The following is a 17,565-nucleotide window of genomic DNA, read 5'->3' as shown; positions in this document are numbered from 1 at the left end:
GTACACTATGTAACTTTTTTCTTTGTTCAAAATCAATTACATTTAAATGATCATCCATAAGTCATCAGTCATCTTCCAAAACTAGTTTTTGTCTTACGTTGTTTGACTGTGGTAAGCCTATTATATATTTAAGACCTCATTTGCTCCGGCTAATTTGATGCATGTACAGTATAGTGGGATACACAAGTTAGAAAAGTTGACCCGCTAAATATCAATCCTCTGGGGAATTACCCGTTAAAAAAAACAACAACAAAAAAACAGAGAAGAGTCTCCTGGTAAAAAGAGAATGAGAAAGAGCTCGTAATAAAACGAGAATCAACATTGGCTTGGCTTTTTGGAGATGGCGAAAACTGGGGGGTTTGAAATGTTGTAAAAGTGACACAGAGATGGCGATTTTTGTTTTATTAAAACAAGTGCACTCTAACAGAGTGCATTGTGAAGCATTATCTATTGTGAAGGGTCATTTCATTATGGTTGTTGCAGCGCTGTGCTGGAATTTATTTTTTTAAGGAAGTACCGTGTATGTTAATAGGTAAAGTAAAGCTACAGTAACGTCTTCAGCTAGTCAGCTTGAGATCCTTTCCATCTAAACTGGTTATATCTCTTAAGCGTAGTTGTGAATGTTTTATGAGCAGAAGGATAACCATATTCATCCGCTCAGTCACACAGAGTCAAAGCACAACCAAAAACAATGGTCTTTATTGTTTGTATTTTTTTACCGCTAGAGAGGCAAAAGTTACATAGTGTACCTTTTAAAAAAGTATTTTATTAGCTAGAATCAATGTCTTTATTCATAAATATGTCCTCATTGGTATAAAATTACCTCTGCCAATGATCTGACTTAATTATCCTCGCAAGAAGAATTTCAGGTAAGTCCATGGGGGCTTCCATGTCATTCCGCCATCTTGAAAAACTATAATAGCAGAGAGGGACAAAAAACACTAGCCTACCTAAAGGCCTTTCCACAACATGTTTTTTATTCAGAGCCAGTGTCACGTGACTGAAACCAGCTGAAATGGACAAGGAGATCATTGAGAGGTGCTTTTCACTGCCCCGGCAAATTTGAAAGGCTGCACTGCACTTCATAATTCAGGATCATACTTACGCCGAGCCACAGGAGAAGGAATCCAAAAGAGCAAAAAATGTTATTTAAAATGAAACGTGACCGGCAAATTTAAAAAACGAGAGTAAATATTGTGATAGTTTTTCCCAGGTGGAAAGAGTTAATGAAGGAAAAAGACTTTGAAAGGGACGTTGAAGTTGCCTGCTTTCTTCTCGACAGGTAAGTCAATGTTATGGTCTAAAATACAAGCTGTTTTTCATTGCTTGGTTGTGTAATTCATTATAGACAGCATAACAGTAGAACATGTATAGTTAAACTTGATAAAGTGCTATTGGAAGACATGTTGTCATAGCTTCTTGGTACATAACGGCTACCGTAGTTGCAACACGCATTTGAAAAAGTGAGGCGCTAGAGCAGCGGTTCCCAAACTTTTTTTTCCTGTGCACCCCCTTCTATGTCCCAACCGTATTGGCGCACCCCCAATCCCCACTTTAAAAAAAATGCAACAAAGCTTTGTTTTATCGCCATATAAAGACTCATGTTTAATCATGCGCAAATAACCAGAACACGCATGAAAATAACAACATCAACAAAGTTTCAATATAATGCAAAAAAGCTACGCACATGCTTCCACGTTTAAGATGACGAGTGACAGACACAGGCTCAGTAATAGAAAGCACGGTTATTTTCAGCCACGTAAAAGAAACATTGCAGCAATAGGCTAAAAGAAGAGCAGTGCGCAGCTGTCTTCTTCTACGTTTTTATCAAAAATTGTATTTAGAATAAAAGCGATTACAAAGGAAATGTTTACTGTTCATGTTTTTTTTATTTTATTGTATGGAAAAATTCCACTTAAAAAAACAGACCGCCATTACATTTTTCCTCTCGCGCACCCCCTGGTGGCAGCTCACGTACCCCTCGCGTACCACACTTTAGGAATCCCTGCGCTAGAGAGCACTATTCGTTTGAATGCAAAATACAATTTCACCGTTGGATGGGAGAAATTCCTACACAGTGTACCTTTAAAGGATTTGTTCTAGATATTTCTTGCTGATAACTAATTTGTCAGAACATTATGCTTTGCTTTACTCTTGCAACAGCACCATTCCTGTACAACAGAAACTCTACCACACCTACAGAGATCTCACCAATAGTGTTAAAGTGAGCATTCGTCAATCCTGTTTTTCCTCTGTTTTTACCTGTTTCCTTAAAAGGTTAACAGAGAGGACTCGACAAGGCACTCACTGAGCGGCACAAGTGATTGCCGTATTAATTGCTTCTCCCTTTTCTCTACAAGGTCACCCTTTCCACTGGAAGATAAGACAAAGTAATTCTTCTGTACTACACTAGAGCACCGCACATCACAGAGCCATTCAGCCTGAACCAACGAGAGTGGGGTTGGGGAGGGGTGAGGTTTGGCACAAAGTGGCTTACCTTTCAAGAGGCTTGACATCCGCAACAATACAGACCTCATTAAAAGGTAGGAATATGCCCTCGCTGGCCAATTTAAAACCTCTGGTCAACTACACTGCGACTAATTTGCTATCAGCATCAGTGACGCCTCGCACAAACAGCTAAATTATGCCTGTAACTTTAAGTGCAAAGAGTAAATGATTATATTTAAGATTTATAGGGATAAAAAGGAAAAAAGCAGGCCATTTTTGGTATAAATTTGATTAAGGATGATTTTCTGATCCATTGGAACTGTCCATATGAGAGACAATCATGGGTCAGGGCTTCTGCTGGGGCGGTATGTGAATTATCTCTCTCCTCCAGCTCTCTGGAGCTTCTCTCTGTGAGGTGAGAAAAGCCTAATTCCCACCTGACAAAGGGACAGATTGGATATGTTCTTCACCCTGCCCCAGATAGTGCTGAATACCATAGAGTCATTTCTAATGTGAAGTTGGACAATGGCTGTCATTACTCATTCCTCCTCTGGACAACCTTGAAGACTTTGCCAGAGTTTTGAGAATTGGGGAAGGTGGTCATCCTCATGCAAGTTCTAACTGGATATATATATATATATATATATATATATATATATATATATATATATATATATATATATTAATTCTGAACAAAATTATAAACGCAACACTTATGTTTTTCCCCCCATTTTTCATGAGCTGAACTCAAAGATCTAAGATTTTTCTATGCACACAAAAGGCCTATTTCTCTCAAATATTGTTCACAAATCTGTCTAAATCTGTGTTAGCGAGCACTTTCCCTTTGCCGTGATAATCCATCCACCTCACAGGTGTGGCATATCAAGATGCTGATTAGATAGCATTATTTTTGCACAGGTGTGCCTTAGGGCTAGCCACAATAAAAGGCCACTCTAAAATGTGCAGTTTTACTGTATTGGGGGGTCCGGAAACCAGTCAGTAAGTGACCACCATTTGCCTCATGCAGTGCAACACATCTCCTTCGCGTATAGTTGATCAGGTTGTTGATTGTGGCCTATGGAATGTTGGTCCACTCTTCTTTAATGGCTGTGTGAAGTTGCTGGATATTGGCATGACCTGGAACACGCTGTAGTATACGCCGATCCAGATTATACCAAATAAGATCAATTTGGGATGTGGAGGTCCTGGGCTGGTGTGGTTACACGTGGTCTGCAGTTGTGAAGCCGGTTGGATGTACTGCCAAATTCTCTGAAATGCCTTTGGCGATGGGTTATGGTCGAGAAATGAACATTCAATTCACGGGCAACAGCTCTGGTGGACATTCCTGCAGTCAGCATGCCAATTGCACGCTCCCTCAAAACTTGCAACATCTGTGGCATTGTGCTGTGTGATAAAAACTGTACATTTTAGAGTGGCCTTTTATTGTGGCCAGCCTAAGGCATACCTGTGCAATAATCATGCTGTCTAATCAGCATCTTGATATGGCACACTGAGGTGGATGGATTATCTCGTCAAAGGAGAAGTGCTCACTAACAGATTTAGACAGATTTGTGAACAATATTTAAGAGAAATGGGCCTTTTGTGTACATTGAAAAAGTCTTAGATCTTTGAGTTCAGCTCATGAAAAATGGGGGCAAAAACAAAAGTGTTGCATTTATAATTTTGTTCAGTGTATATATTCACTGCCGTTCAAAAGTTTTTGATCAGTAAGATTTTTTATGTTTTTAAAAGAAGTCTCTTCTGCTCACCAAGGCTGCATTTATTCGATTAAAAATACAACAAAAAAGTAATATTGTTAATTATTATGACAATTTAAAATAATTGTTTTCTATTTAAAAATGTAATTTATTCCTGTGATTAAAGCTGAATTTTCAGCATCATTACTCCAGTCATTAGTGTCACATGATCCTTCAGAAACCATTCTAATATGTGGATTAATGCTCAAAAAACATTTATTATAATTTATCAATGTTGAAAACAGTTGTGTGCAATTTTTTTCAGGATTCTTTGATGAATAAAAAGTTCAAAAGAACAGCATTGTACCTTTTAATCAATTCAATTAATCCTTGATGAATACAATTATTGGATTTATTTGATTTATTTCTCACCAAAAATAAAATACAAATGCTTACTGACCCCAAACTTTTGAACGGTAGTGTTTAATGTTACAAAAGCTTTCTATTTCAGATAAATGCTGTTCTTTTGAACTTTCTATTCATCAAATAATCCTGAAATAAAAATGTAAATAACTGTTTTCAACATTAATAATAATAATAAATGTTTCTTGAGCATCAAAACATCATATTAGAATGATTTCTGAAGGATCATGTGACACTGAAGACTGGAGTAATGATGTTGAAAATTCAGCTTTGAATTTTCACAGGAATAAATTACATTTCAACATACAGTACATTCACATGGAAAACAGCTGTTTTAAATTGTAATAATATTTCACACTCTTACTGTTTTTATTGTTGTATTTTTAATCAAATAAATGCAGCCTTGGTGAGCAGAAGAGACTTATTTTAAAAACATTAAAAATCTCACCGATCAAAAAGTGATAAATTAATTTTGCATCTCTTCTGACCATTTGTGACAGCATTATTGACTTCATGTGTGATTTTAAATAGTGGATTATACTGATGTATCATTCAGAGTTGTATTTTAGATGATATTGCATAACACTATGGCCATGTAAGTTACTCATTTTATCTATCAATTTATTTAAAAGGGTCGGTGCATATTAATGGACATCTTAGCTTTTCAGCAATGTAAATATGCCAGAATTAGCTCAAAGGCTATTTTACATCTGTAGTCCCTCGTCAGGTAATCACAGTACAAAGTAACACAGCTAAACATTGAAATTGAATAAGATACAACACAATTTAAAAGATGCCACAATTTTCAACAACATATTATAAAAGACACCACAGTTAGCAGACAGGGATTATGTAATTTAAGGTGCTGTTTATGCAGTAAAGTGCCATTCTACGAAATAATGTTCAGTTTAATTTTGTTGGAGCGCTGTTTAGTGCTGGAGGGTGCTGCATCTAGTACGGCAGACACACACACATATACACATACACAGTAAAGTGCTATTATATGTACATGAAGTACATTTTAATTATGTTAAAGTGCTATTTAATGCAGTAAAGTGCTGGATCTGGTATGGTATACATACATATACTTAATACAACAGTGAACAAACCCAAACACACAAAATACAACAAAGTCCGTAAGTGGTCACAAATTTGATGTGTCTTGAGCCATTGTTTGAGTTGTTTTTTAAAGCTGGGGTAAGTCGGACATTCTCTCATGCAGGCCGGTAACTTGTTCCAGATACTATAAGGAAATATAAAATGTAATTGCAATATTTAAAATAAAGTAAAATGGAATTGCAATATATATATATATATATAGTTATATTTAATTAATTTTACTCTGTGCAATATGATAGCAATAGTGTAATACTGCCAAAAAAAAATATTTTAGTCCTTATATGGCCCTACAAGATGAATAGTCCTTCGCATGTGTATGCGTTTCCCGAAATACAGCTTACTGTAAGCAAGCAAGCTTATGGGATCAGTTTACAGACAGAATATGGACTGGTCTTTTGTGAACTTCCTTGAGCGATAGTCGCTATCAAGTACAGACAATGAAGTTAACCAGCATTTTAGACCTTTCTTTTGAAGGGTTAAATTGATAACTTAATTTACTGTACTGTACAGTATTAACATTGTCATGTTTTGATAGGTTGTCCATTTTTCACTGTGGCTGTCACATTTTCTCTTGCAGAATTGTTGCAAAGGGAGTTGTGATTCATTTCCAGCTACGATTCACAATCAGCAAAAATTTGTAAAAATGGTTCAATTATCAATTCATTTGATAGCATTAGCTACAAGTTTATGGGCTAAGACGCTGATGATGCTTTCCAGATGCCCTTAAGTGACACTTTATCTTGTTTAACAAGATATTCAATGTCAGTATTTCTTTCTAATATCATTGAGGCCACATTTTCCGAAACATTTGCCAAATCTGCACTTTTAGTCTGGCAGCATTGTACCAAATGCAGAACTAAATCTGACACACGTAAGGCTGAGAGAAATAAACTTTTGTTTATCTCTCTTGCGCAAACTTGAGTCCTGACTTTTTTCCGTCTCTCTAGTCCTGGCTTCCACTTGCCAGCTGTCATTCATTTATTTGCACAGAAGGACAGATGCCAGCAATCAGCATTTTCCACACACATCTACATTACTCTCAAATTTAAGATGTCTAATAAAATTAAGGTATGATTTTATTAGATTTGTTCCAAGAAAGAGCAATATTTAGTCCACTGTTTCCCAGTCTCATGCTCTACACTATATTACCATTTGCTATTTGATTTTCCCACAAAATCGTCCATTTAGACATTGATCATACTTTAAAATGAATGTGCTCCAAATATTTGATATTACCATTTAACATCCCCTTTGACTAGCACTGGGTGGAATTCGGTATGAACTTAGCTTCTTTAACTAGAAGATATTTAAATATTAACATGTCAAATTAATATTCCATATAGAGTATTCTATCTAAATAAAAGCAAATTGGTTGTTAAATTGTCTTAATAATCAATTTCCACTCTTGTTTATTCACATGTGTTGCCTGTAGCAAAACAATGGCTGGGCTCCAGAATCTGACTGACCCAAACAGTTCAGGTCTACCAGCAGCCCTCTAAATCTGAGAGGAGGGAGCAGTATTTTGGGGGCGAGGGATAAAGTGGAGATTTCTATTAAGAGAGACCCTGATAATCAGTTCAGCCCTCGAGCCTTACTTCCTTATAGCTTTCTTCGAAGGACGGCCTTGTGGTCCGCCACACATTGGTGAACTAATGCCTCAATTTTGCTCCGGGCAGGCTCGGGAAAAGGGACTAGAGGACATAGAAGGGGTGCTCAAGAGTCATGACGGGCCCCTTCTGAAAACTAAAATGTACCATGCTGCAGTTTGGTGGACTTAATAAATTAAAAAATAATACAAATTCTTTTATTTTATGCTTACCCCTCAACCATCCTAAAAGCAGACTGGAGGAAAAGGCAACAGGATTTTTTTTTTCTTATGTGGAACCTCGTACTTTAGAGTCCCAGGGGCCATTTCATTTTCATTTCATTTTATTTATTTATTAGTCTATTTTTATATGTTGTTTGTTACAATATTTATTGCATTTCTAAAACTGCAATTATAAAAAAAATCATAAATATGCAAATTGTCATGCTTCTGTATAAATATAAAAATATTTCACTTTTTAAATAAAAATAAAATGTAAAAAATTAAGCGGTTTACTGTATATGAAAAACGTTATTGAAAATATATTTTATTAAACATAGTATATTATAACATTTTCTTTTTTAAATTTATATTTTAATTAAAATCTAAAGGTGCATTAGTGAACGGATAGTGACTGTGAGATTGTGAGAAACAAATATTTAAAATATATATTATATTTTATAGTAATAATAAATTGTTAAATTAAAATTAAATTAAATGAATAACCGTCTGAAAGTGTTTTCGTGAACAGGGTGTCACTGAACTGTATTTTGTTTTATTATTTTTTAAATTATTTGATTTGATTTTTCCTCAGCCATCCTAAAAGACGATTTTTTTTTGGCTGATGTGGAATCTCTTCCTGTAGTCTCCCAGGGGCGTCCTTGATGCTCGGATTCCTATTGTGCTTTTGTCCCGCTGATCTGTGACACATCTTCACCAAGCTGTGCAAATACATGCTTAATTTCAGACCGTTTTGGGACCTCAAAACTGAAAGAAATGAACTTATTCTCACGCTTCCAGAATCAATAGCCAGCACTCCAGTCAACGTACCGGCCTGTGTGCCAGACTAGCCAGACAGACGCTAATTTGACTCACCTGGTATATTTCGTTTGCCATTTTGGAGTTTGTTGAGCATTTCGCACAGTGAAATATTTCAAATCAAGCATGTGTAAATATTAGAGAAGACAAAAATCTCCAAGTGTTTAAGATGAGCTGGAGTTCAAGGTGGAATCAGAGAGCCAGTTAGCCCTGAAAAATGTTTACTTGTGGCAAGCCTCCATGAAGGGCTGCAATGTCCTACAAGGCCACGGTCTGTGCTCCTTATTTGAGCAAGCTGCACTGAGTCACTGTGGGTTAACGGGTCTGTTTTTCATGCTCTGCCTAGCACCCCTTTGACATTTAGCTCTGATACATAAAATACTGTGTTCTGTTGGGCTTAGACTCTCACAAAGCACACTTTTGAGGGCACGACACCATATGAGATTGCAGTACAATGATTACAGTGCTGGTTATTTAAAGCAAATAAATGATCAGTTGTCTTGCATTACTTGATTCCACTTTGATAACTTGGTCATATAGGCTTAGTCTTTGATGAACATTTTAAACAGGCATTTAAAAATATTATTAGTCTTCTGTAATTCACTAACGGTCAAAAGTTTGAGGTTAGCATGACTTTTTTATTTATTATTAATTCAAAACATTTGATTGATTAAAAAAAGACATTCAACTTCAAATGCTGTTCCACAGTTTCCACAAAAATATGAAGTAGTACAACTATTCTCAACATTGATGATAATAAAATGTTTCTTGAGCATCAAATCAGCATATTAGAATGATTTCTGAAGGATCATGTGACACTTCAAGACTAATGTTGCTGAAAATTCAGCTTTGCCATCACAGGATTTTTTTTTTTTTCAAATATATTAGTAGCAATTAGTAGAAATCTATTTTTGTAGAAAATATTTATTTTAAATTGTAAGAATGTTTCACAATCTGTTTAAATAAGAGACTTATTTAAAAAAAACATTAAGTAATCTTAACGACCTCAAACTATATATATGCAAACAAAAGAGTATATTTATAATTCTTTACTTTGTCAACACTGCTGCATGAGTTCTTAATATAACATCTGAGGGAATGACATCAATGACTATGTTTACATGCAGCCAATTTTCAGGTTATGGTCGAGTTAAGGTCACTATTCGGGTTTCTGAAACATTAGGAATAACCCGTTTACATGCGTGAGCAGAGAGAGTTACTCCTGTGGAATTGCAATCTCCAGATGTAAACGGCGACGCACGGTTAGCGTCTGGAAGTACGGACAACCTTAAGACGCAATATGCGTCATTTCCGATTCTTCTTCCTGTATCCAAAGACAACAACAACAGCAGCAGCACGCGGATAATGAATAGTTCGGGGCAGATAGCGATCGCCTTTGTTTGCGCTTTGGTGCTGGTACTGACCTCGCTCCAAAAGTATGCTGTGCTGCGTCTCGCCATGTTTACTTCCGGTATACTGCACGCGGGTTTTAGTATGCGCCGAGAAGTTCCTCTACCCAAAAGACCAAGATTCCTTGCGAATAGAACATGCGCAGAACACAAATCACTATGGGGATATGCCGATACGCGTTTACATGACCAAAAATTCGGGTTAGAAAAGGGGTACCCCAGGTATCATATCCCGGTTTTTAAAATCCGGGATTTGAGCATATTCGGGTTTTTTCCGGTGTTTACATGGCCGTGCGTGACCGGGTTATTGCTAATATCCCGGTTTTGAACGGGTTATTGGCTGCATGTAAACGTAGTCATTCTCTCATTCTGCAGTAATCAATATCCCTATATTTTATATTACTAATCTCTTTTAAAAGTGGATTTTTTTCTTTTGCTGTTGGAATACAAAAAAAAAATTTGCTGTCGTCTTCCATTCACCACTAGAGAAGTTTACCCAACTGAGACTTCCGCTTCTGAGAACCAATGTGAAACGGGTCCATTAGGGCGGTCCAGAACAAGAGGGCGCTGCACTCGGGACACGGGGGCACTTATACACCAGGTGCCGGTGTTGCTACATTTGCTGATGCAGTCAGACGTGGTGCTTTTGGCTGTAGACCAGTAGTTGCGTAACAATATAATAAAACAGCAGGGTGCTTATTGAACTGCATTTTTGTCGCAGACATCCACGTCTGTTAACGGCCAGCACACTGAGAGGAAGTTTGTGAAGCAGACAACCTTACATCAGAGAACACCCACCCACCAAGATCAAAGCTGTTCGGTCTGTTTTTACACCACCGCCTCCTTTCCATAACCCAGCACCAGAGATATACACCAGACTTCATATTTAATGCCTTGAGATTTTTGTGGATGCTAACACTTAATGCATAAGTAATAATAAAAATGTTATTCCCTCAAATAAATCAGTTTATAAAAGTCAAAGCAATTTTGAGAGGGATTTTCTAATGGATTTCATCAGCTCATAAAAGCATCCTCAACACATTCAGGTATTACAATGCTTTTATTTAGCACTACCATAAAAGAAGAGTAGGCACTAATGTTGTGTTTGTTCCACTGGTCAAATTATACTGACACCTAGTGAATTTGCATGCACACAAACGTCCGGTGGAGACACAGCGTAAGCCAGATTCATTTATTCTGTGAGCAAATGGGTCCAATACCAGAAGGGTTACTGATACTGTCACTGTTTTGTTCAGTTAGTTTTATTTTCATGGGCTTTTAGTTTTGTTTTCACTAGTCATGTGTTTCTTTGTCTTAGTTTCCCGCCACTCATTAGCTTCTATGGACACTGATTCTTCTCACTGCTGCTTGTCATTTAGTTCGATACCTCCAGGTATTTAAGCTCCTCGCTGTTCACTCCCAGTGGTCGCTTGATAATCGCATTTGTGTTACGCCTTATGTTATTTTATTTATTATTTATTAAACTTATGTTACTTTATTATTAAAGTAACACTATGTAGTTTTTTAACCTTCATAATATATTTCCAAGACCTTTGTGATGGTACATCGACTTACAATAGGTTAAATGACACGTCTGTCATAGCCTGACGTGGTCTGTATCGCTTTTACTGGCACTATGTAACTTCGGGTTTCGGGTAGTAACCGGACCACAAAAAGAACTACAAAATTCGACTGCTTTACGGCATACATAGTTTTTCTTCGTTTGTGACGTCTTTCATAAAATCATGCATCATACTCTACCTTGTCTGTGGCCATTGTTGATTCCAAAGCCGGTGCTGGATAAACAGCGAGCGTGCGCGTGCGACAGTAGGCTGCGGTAGGCTAAATTATTTACGACAGCGGTAATGGACAACTCCGCTTCCAACCTGTCGGGCGACCGCAGAGGAAAAGTTCCTTGGTGCTGCTTTAAAGACATTTTGTATTGGAACCTGTGGACTCTCATCTTCATCTTTTTCATCTTTGTGACAGAGCAAAGTGAGTAGATTTCAACTGGTCATGTGATCTCAAAATTTCAGCCCCATTTATATGTTAACAAAAACTTATGTTAGATACGAGAAATTGCGATGAATTGATTTGACAGCAATAATATATTATACTGTATATACATACATACATACATACAATTATTTTATTTTGCATAATTCTCTTCTATTTCAAATAAAACAAATTTCCTGTTTAGAATGTTATTTTGAGGTGTTTGTTTGAGAAACGTTTAAAGTTGCATTAGTGAACAGAACGTCACTGAACTCCATAAGCTTCCTTACACTCATCTCATTGTTGCATTATCTCTGATATTCACTGTATGCATGGCAGGTTCATTATTAAAGCCACTTACAGTAATCTCATCCATCTTTTAATTTTTTCCCCGCTTCTTAATTTTTCCCCCTTCTCTCTCTCTTTCTTTCTTTCTTGAGACTGGTTTTTGATTAAATAAAAAGCCGAAGGGATGGATATGGCTGTTAATTGCATGGGCCTGATGCGAGAGCTGAATCAACACAGAGGAGAGGTCATTAAACCCAGCCGGTCCCTCCACTCCGTTCGTCTGACTGCACTCCCCCCATCTGTTGTGCAAATTCTGCCTTTAATTTAACTTTGCAATGTTGGGTTGCTCCAGTCCACCGGAAATAATCTTCCCCCTTCATCTTCAAACCACAGTTATCCCCCTGCTCTTATTGTGCAGTCACGTAGCCCCATTGTCCAACTACCAAACTTCAATTAAAAGAGGACGAATATATCTGGGCATTCATCAACTGATTCATTATTCTGCAATCCGTCTCCCATCGTGGTTATTTGGATAGGTTGATTAATCTTTCTGTCATGCATCTATAAAGATATATGATGATTACATATCAAAAAAAGAAAAGAAAAAAAAAACCATCATCAAGGCATCACCAGAGTTTCATAACGATTGGTTTTCCGAAAAGCGCTCTGAATTACATTCTTCAGATTTAAATGATTGTTTTAGAGCACATCGAAAGGGTGAAACTCTCGAGAAAAACTCCATCTTATTATCATCTTTGATTGCATTGAAGTGTTTGTGTGGTGCCCGTTGGCATTATCAGAGAGAAGCGTGTTGGATTGAGCAGGCGAAGACGTATTTCTGCTGACGCTGAAGCCTCAGCTGCAGAAGCTGCCTCATTGTTTGCTGGGTCTAAAGGGAAGCATTGTGCTCAACATGTGTTTCTGATCAAGGCATCAGTGCACCGCAGAACTTCAGAAACAAACTGAGAGTGACACAACCATGAAGGGAGGGAGAGAGAGCAAAATAGGCATGTTGCAAAAGCTTATGATTTCATAAGGCAAATTCCTTCATTTTCATTGCTTTATGACATTGCAGAACTCGTCTCGTCCAACACAAGAGCATCTCTTGTTCTTTCTGCTGAGGTCATTAGAGAGGAAGTTGAGCTCTCAATAAGAACTTTTCAGATCGGATTTTTCTTTCGGAAGTAGTGCTACTATGCGGTGCCATGGGAAATTCATCTATTTGGTAGGAATTAGATTTGATGTCATTCGTTTTCAGTATAAACAATAGGAAATGATGTCAATTTCCAAACGTCCAGTCCAGACATACACTTAATAGTTTCATCATAAGCCAATTTACCTGTTATTGAAAGTAAATTGAACACAAGCGCAGAAGTGAGTCCATAAGGAGCAATTTCAGTCCTTCATGTTTATGTTCAAGCTTCATTGTGCAAATCCAGAGCCAATCAAATCCATCACTTTTGCCAGGCCGAGGCAGTTTAAAGGAGCCACAATAAAATACATATCACCACAAAAGAAATACTTCTCGGATGTATTTCTTGTAATAAGCTCCATTGTGTGTGAAGTAATTCTGAGCATATTTATTTGATGTTTCGTGCTGAACCTGCACATTCAGTACGCAGCTGTTCTTTCCTGACGGCTTTAGTTTGGATTCATTATATATATATATATATATGTGTGTGTGTGTGTGTGTGTGCGTGTAACGCAGTCATGAATATTTTTGTGTTGGCTGATCTGATTATTGTCTACATGGGTGTAATGTGTTCATGTGTGACAAGAGTAAAACAAAAAAGCTTTTATTATTTAGGAATTAAGGATACAGTAAGTTTGTGGAATGTGCAATTTCATTTTTGTAAATAATACACTACTGTTCCAAATGTTGTCTCTTGCCTCTTATGCTCGTCAAAACGGCATTTATTTGATTAAAAAAAGGAGAAATATTGTGAAAGCCTTTAGTGTCACATGATCCTTCTGAAATCATGCTGATTGCTTATTTGATGCTCAAGAAACATTTATTATTATTATAAATGTTGAAAACAGTTGTGCTTCTTAATATTTTTGTGAAAACCATATTAATTTTTTTTCAGGATTCTTTGATGAATTGGAACTTCAAACTTGCAGCAATTATTTGGAATAGAAATCTTTTGGATTATACATTACTGTCACTTTTGATTAATTTAATTCGTGCTTGCTTAAAAAAAAATATTACGGACCTTGAACGTTTGAACAGTATAGTGTACATTTAGAATTTGTTATTTCTTAAAGCAAAGGTTTGGGACAGAATATTACAGGATTAGAAAAGGTTATGTTAATAAACTGATATTGATTAAATACATTTTTAATAGGACATTACTTTAAAGGGTCAGAAGGCAAAATATTTTTAAAGACTAAATATTACACTAAATGGTAAAAATGATTAATTAAATTAAATTAATTATTTAAAAATAAAATTTGTGGTTGAAAAAAAAAATGACCCTTTTAATATAAACAATTATTGTTTCTTAAATATTGTTTATTGTAAATTCACATGCTGTTGGGATTGTGTGTTGCTGTTTGTTTGCGGTTGCGTGCAGAATCTCGCTACTGTGTGTGTTTGAGACACGGCTTGAAGCCAGACCTGTGAGTCGAGTGTGTAAGTGGGAGGACAAGATGCTTCACTGTAGAGAGAGCAACTGGCTCTGGTCCCACATATCTGGTGACTCACCAGGCCGTGTGTGTGTGTGTGTGTGTGTGTGTGTGTGTGTGTGTGTGTGTGTGTGTGTGTGTGTGTGTGTGTGTGTGTGTGTTTCTGCATGTACAGTACATGTGCACGGATCCCACAAAATGATCATAAAACCACCAACTGTGCTCAAACTTGGGTATTAGTGAAATCCGAACAGAGAGATGTGCTCCATTGAGAGGCATCCTCATTAAGAAAACCCAGAAGAACCTGACCAATAGATTATATTACGCTCTGAATATACCCACTCTCTCCGCAAAACATTTATTTTACTCTCTTAGATACACATTTGCAGTTGGGTTTGATTAGTGAGGCCGGATGCATTGAGTATAACCGACATTCCTCTATTTGATCCGGTTTGGTTTGGATGAGCAGAGTGAAAAATAAGGAGACCATTGTTTCACAGGCATTACTGTGAAGTGCTCTATAATATCCTCCACACACTTTACTAACACTCTGAACTAGGGCTGCATGATTAACCGAAAGGAAACGGAATAAATGACCTAGTGCAATTATCAAATTGCAGTCTGCGATTGAATTAAACAAATATATGCGCTGCATGTTTCAGAGTAAAGCATGGCACTGTGTTCATTTAAGCTGCGTTTACATTGCCGGTCTTAATCCACAGATCCGGTCTTTTGACAATATCCGATTTTTTGTCCCGCCTGTTGACAGGACTGGTATCCTATATCGGTGTTTATATTAATCCCCGGCCAAAATGATTCTGTTGGTGATGGCTTTACTATGAGACGTGGTTGACCAGGTTTATTTACAAAAACAGCTAGTTATCATCTCGTTGCTGAGAAATAGCCTATGTAGCTTTCAGTAGCGGCCGTTTTATTGAAAGAATGCACAGGGCAGATGTTGAAACAGTTTCTATGCTCCTGAATGTTTCTGTGTGTGTGCAGATATGTATCTGATTTAAAAACACATTTGGAAGTGGCTCAGAACAGATGTAGAAAAAAATCGGATCTTGCGCGGATATTTGCGTTTACATGTGTGCAACAAATTCTGATCTGTGTCAGATGCGAGTAAAAAAATCATATTTACTCACCCTTAACAAACGAACAGCTCCTGATCCAGTGTTTTCCGTGTCGCAGAGAAGCCAACTGTCTTCCCAAACTTGTAATGAGAAGCGCTTAAACTGGCTGTTGTCAACAAAAGAGAAGCTTTAAGGGATTCCTGAAGTTTTTCCAACAAAATAAAAGCTTGATTGTTTGACATTTGGAAATGAATTAAGACAGCCATAAACAATTATTCTTAAATACAAATGTTTTTATAGTAGAGTGAAATATTACAATATATAAAATATTTTAGTAGTACTAATTATTATTATATAATCATTGATATATAATCATAAAATGTTGGGCCAAATTGTGTAGTTCTACAAACAAGCACACTAAACCTGCAGATAAAAAAAGCAAAGAAAAAAGCAAATCTCAATTACAATTGGAAATTTTGTTCACTCTCCTAAAACTCGCAGCGTGAACTGGACTACTTGGGAAAACAATGGAAATATGGCCGCTGTTGCCCTCTGTTGACCCCTGCATCAATAAAACAGACACTGTTTCTTCTGTTTGGCATCTTTGTGACTTCTGAAAGAAAAGAGAATCTGAATTTTCTCAGAGCTTGAGGGTTATTAATCTAGGATTTTCATCACAGCTGGCGACCCTTTCGACTCCATTATAATGCGCTCTTTGTAATTTCATAGTTAATATTCAATAGCCCGTTGTCCTCTGCTGCTGAATTGTGAGAATATCTGGACGGGATTTGTGTCCGAGAATGAATACTCTCATGAGAAAACGAGAAACTGTACAAATGCATTGTGTGGAAAGACACTGGATGTGGATTCCTCAAAATAGATGCAGATGGTCAAGAATATGTTTAACCTTTCCTCTCGACTGATTGGCTCCTCTGTTTCATGCAAACATTTAGAGACCAGAGCTCTGACCACCAGGTTAAAACTGTGAACTCCCTATCTATAGATGTGTGTGGTTTAAACTCAACCAGAGATAGAACATACCACCCACAACCATATTTATAGAACATACAATTGAAAGACCGAGAGAAAAAACAAGGAGAGATAGAGAGAAAGACAAAGTGGGCAAGAAGAAGAGCGAGAAGGTCTTATCACACATTGCACTGTTGCCTTGAACAGACATTCCTTTTCAACGACTTTGGCAGCCTTTTAAGAGCCTATTAAACCGCACTGTTTTCTGTTGCCCAGACCTCACAGAGCTTCATTGGGCAACAGAAAAGAGTTTGGAAGCGATGCCTGTCCATGCAGCAGTCTTTATCACATAACTTCACATAGCTAATTGCCAAATAAGATGAAAATATGAGGATTATGCACAACAAATGCTAACAAGAAGCCAATATGGATAATGTGATTTGGTTATGAGCAAATAAAGCAGACACCGTTTAGAGAACTGATGTATTTCCCAGCATGAAAGGACCTTTTCACCAAAGGCAATATTCAAAGGCCCTATCTTTATATTTAAAATGTACCTCTGGTACTTGTGTTGCAATTCAAATTAACTCAACAATATTGTGCCAATTTTGTAGCATTTTAATTAATAAATAGGTTTATCAAAATGTAACTTGTTAGGGCCACCTGATTGCAAACCATTGCCTTGGTGTGCGTCTACACGACAATGATGTACTTAAAAACTGAAACGTTTTTTAGAAGTTTTACATACAGAGAACAACTTTGAAACCCCCTTTTTTTTTAAAAAACAACCTTTTTTTGGTGGTTGAACTCTGATGCAAGAGAATTGGATGCCTCTCCATCAAATAACAAAACAACCATACAAAAGATACAACATCAAATATGACAGGGATAGA

General features: G+C 36.9%; 1 long non-coding RNA gene across 2 annotated transcripts in view; it reads left to right on the top strand.

The window, feature by feature from the left end:
- Positions 1 to 7,554, top strand: part of LOC143711591 (uncharacterized) — a 44,803-nt gene extending 37,249 nt beyond the window's left edge. The window contains exons 4-6 of one of the 2 annotated variants that reach the window (XR_013194880.1): positions 2,164 to 2,224; positions 2,361 to 2,543; positions 7,120 to 7,554. This is a non-coding gene — a long non-coding RNA (uncharacterized LOC143711591). The remainder of the gene's footprint in view (positions 1 to 2,163; positions 2,225 to 2,360; positions 2,544 to 7,119) is intronic. The other variant, XR_013194881.1, reaches the window with a different exon arrangement.
- Positions 7,555 to 17,565: the final 10,011 nt, after the last annotated feature.

Source organism: Siphateles boraxobius, unplaced genomic scaffold, assembly GCF_051911475.1.
Source record: "Siphateles boraxobius isolate OS27281-9 unplaced genomic scaffold, OSU_SipBor_1 5, whole genome shotgun sequence".
Lineage (NCBI taxonomy): Eukaryota > Metazoa > Chordata > Actinopteri > Cypriniformes > Leuciscidae > Siphateles > Siphateles boraxobius.
This window is presented reverse-complemented; position numbering and strand designations above follow the sequence as displayed.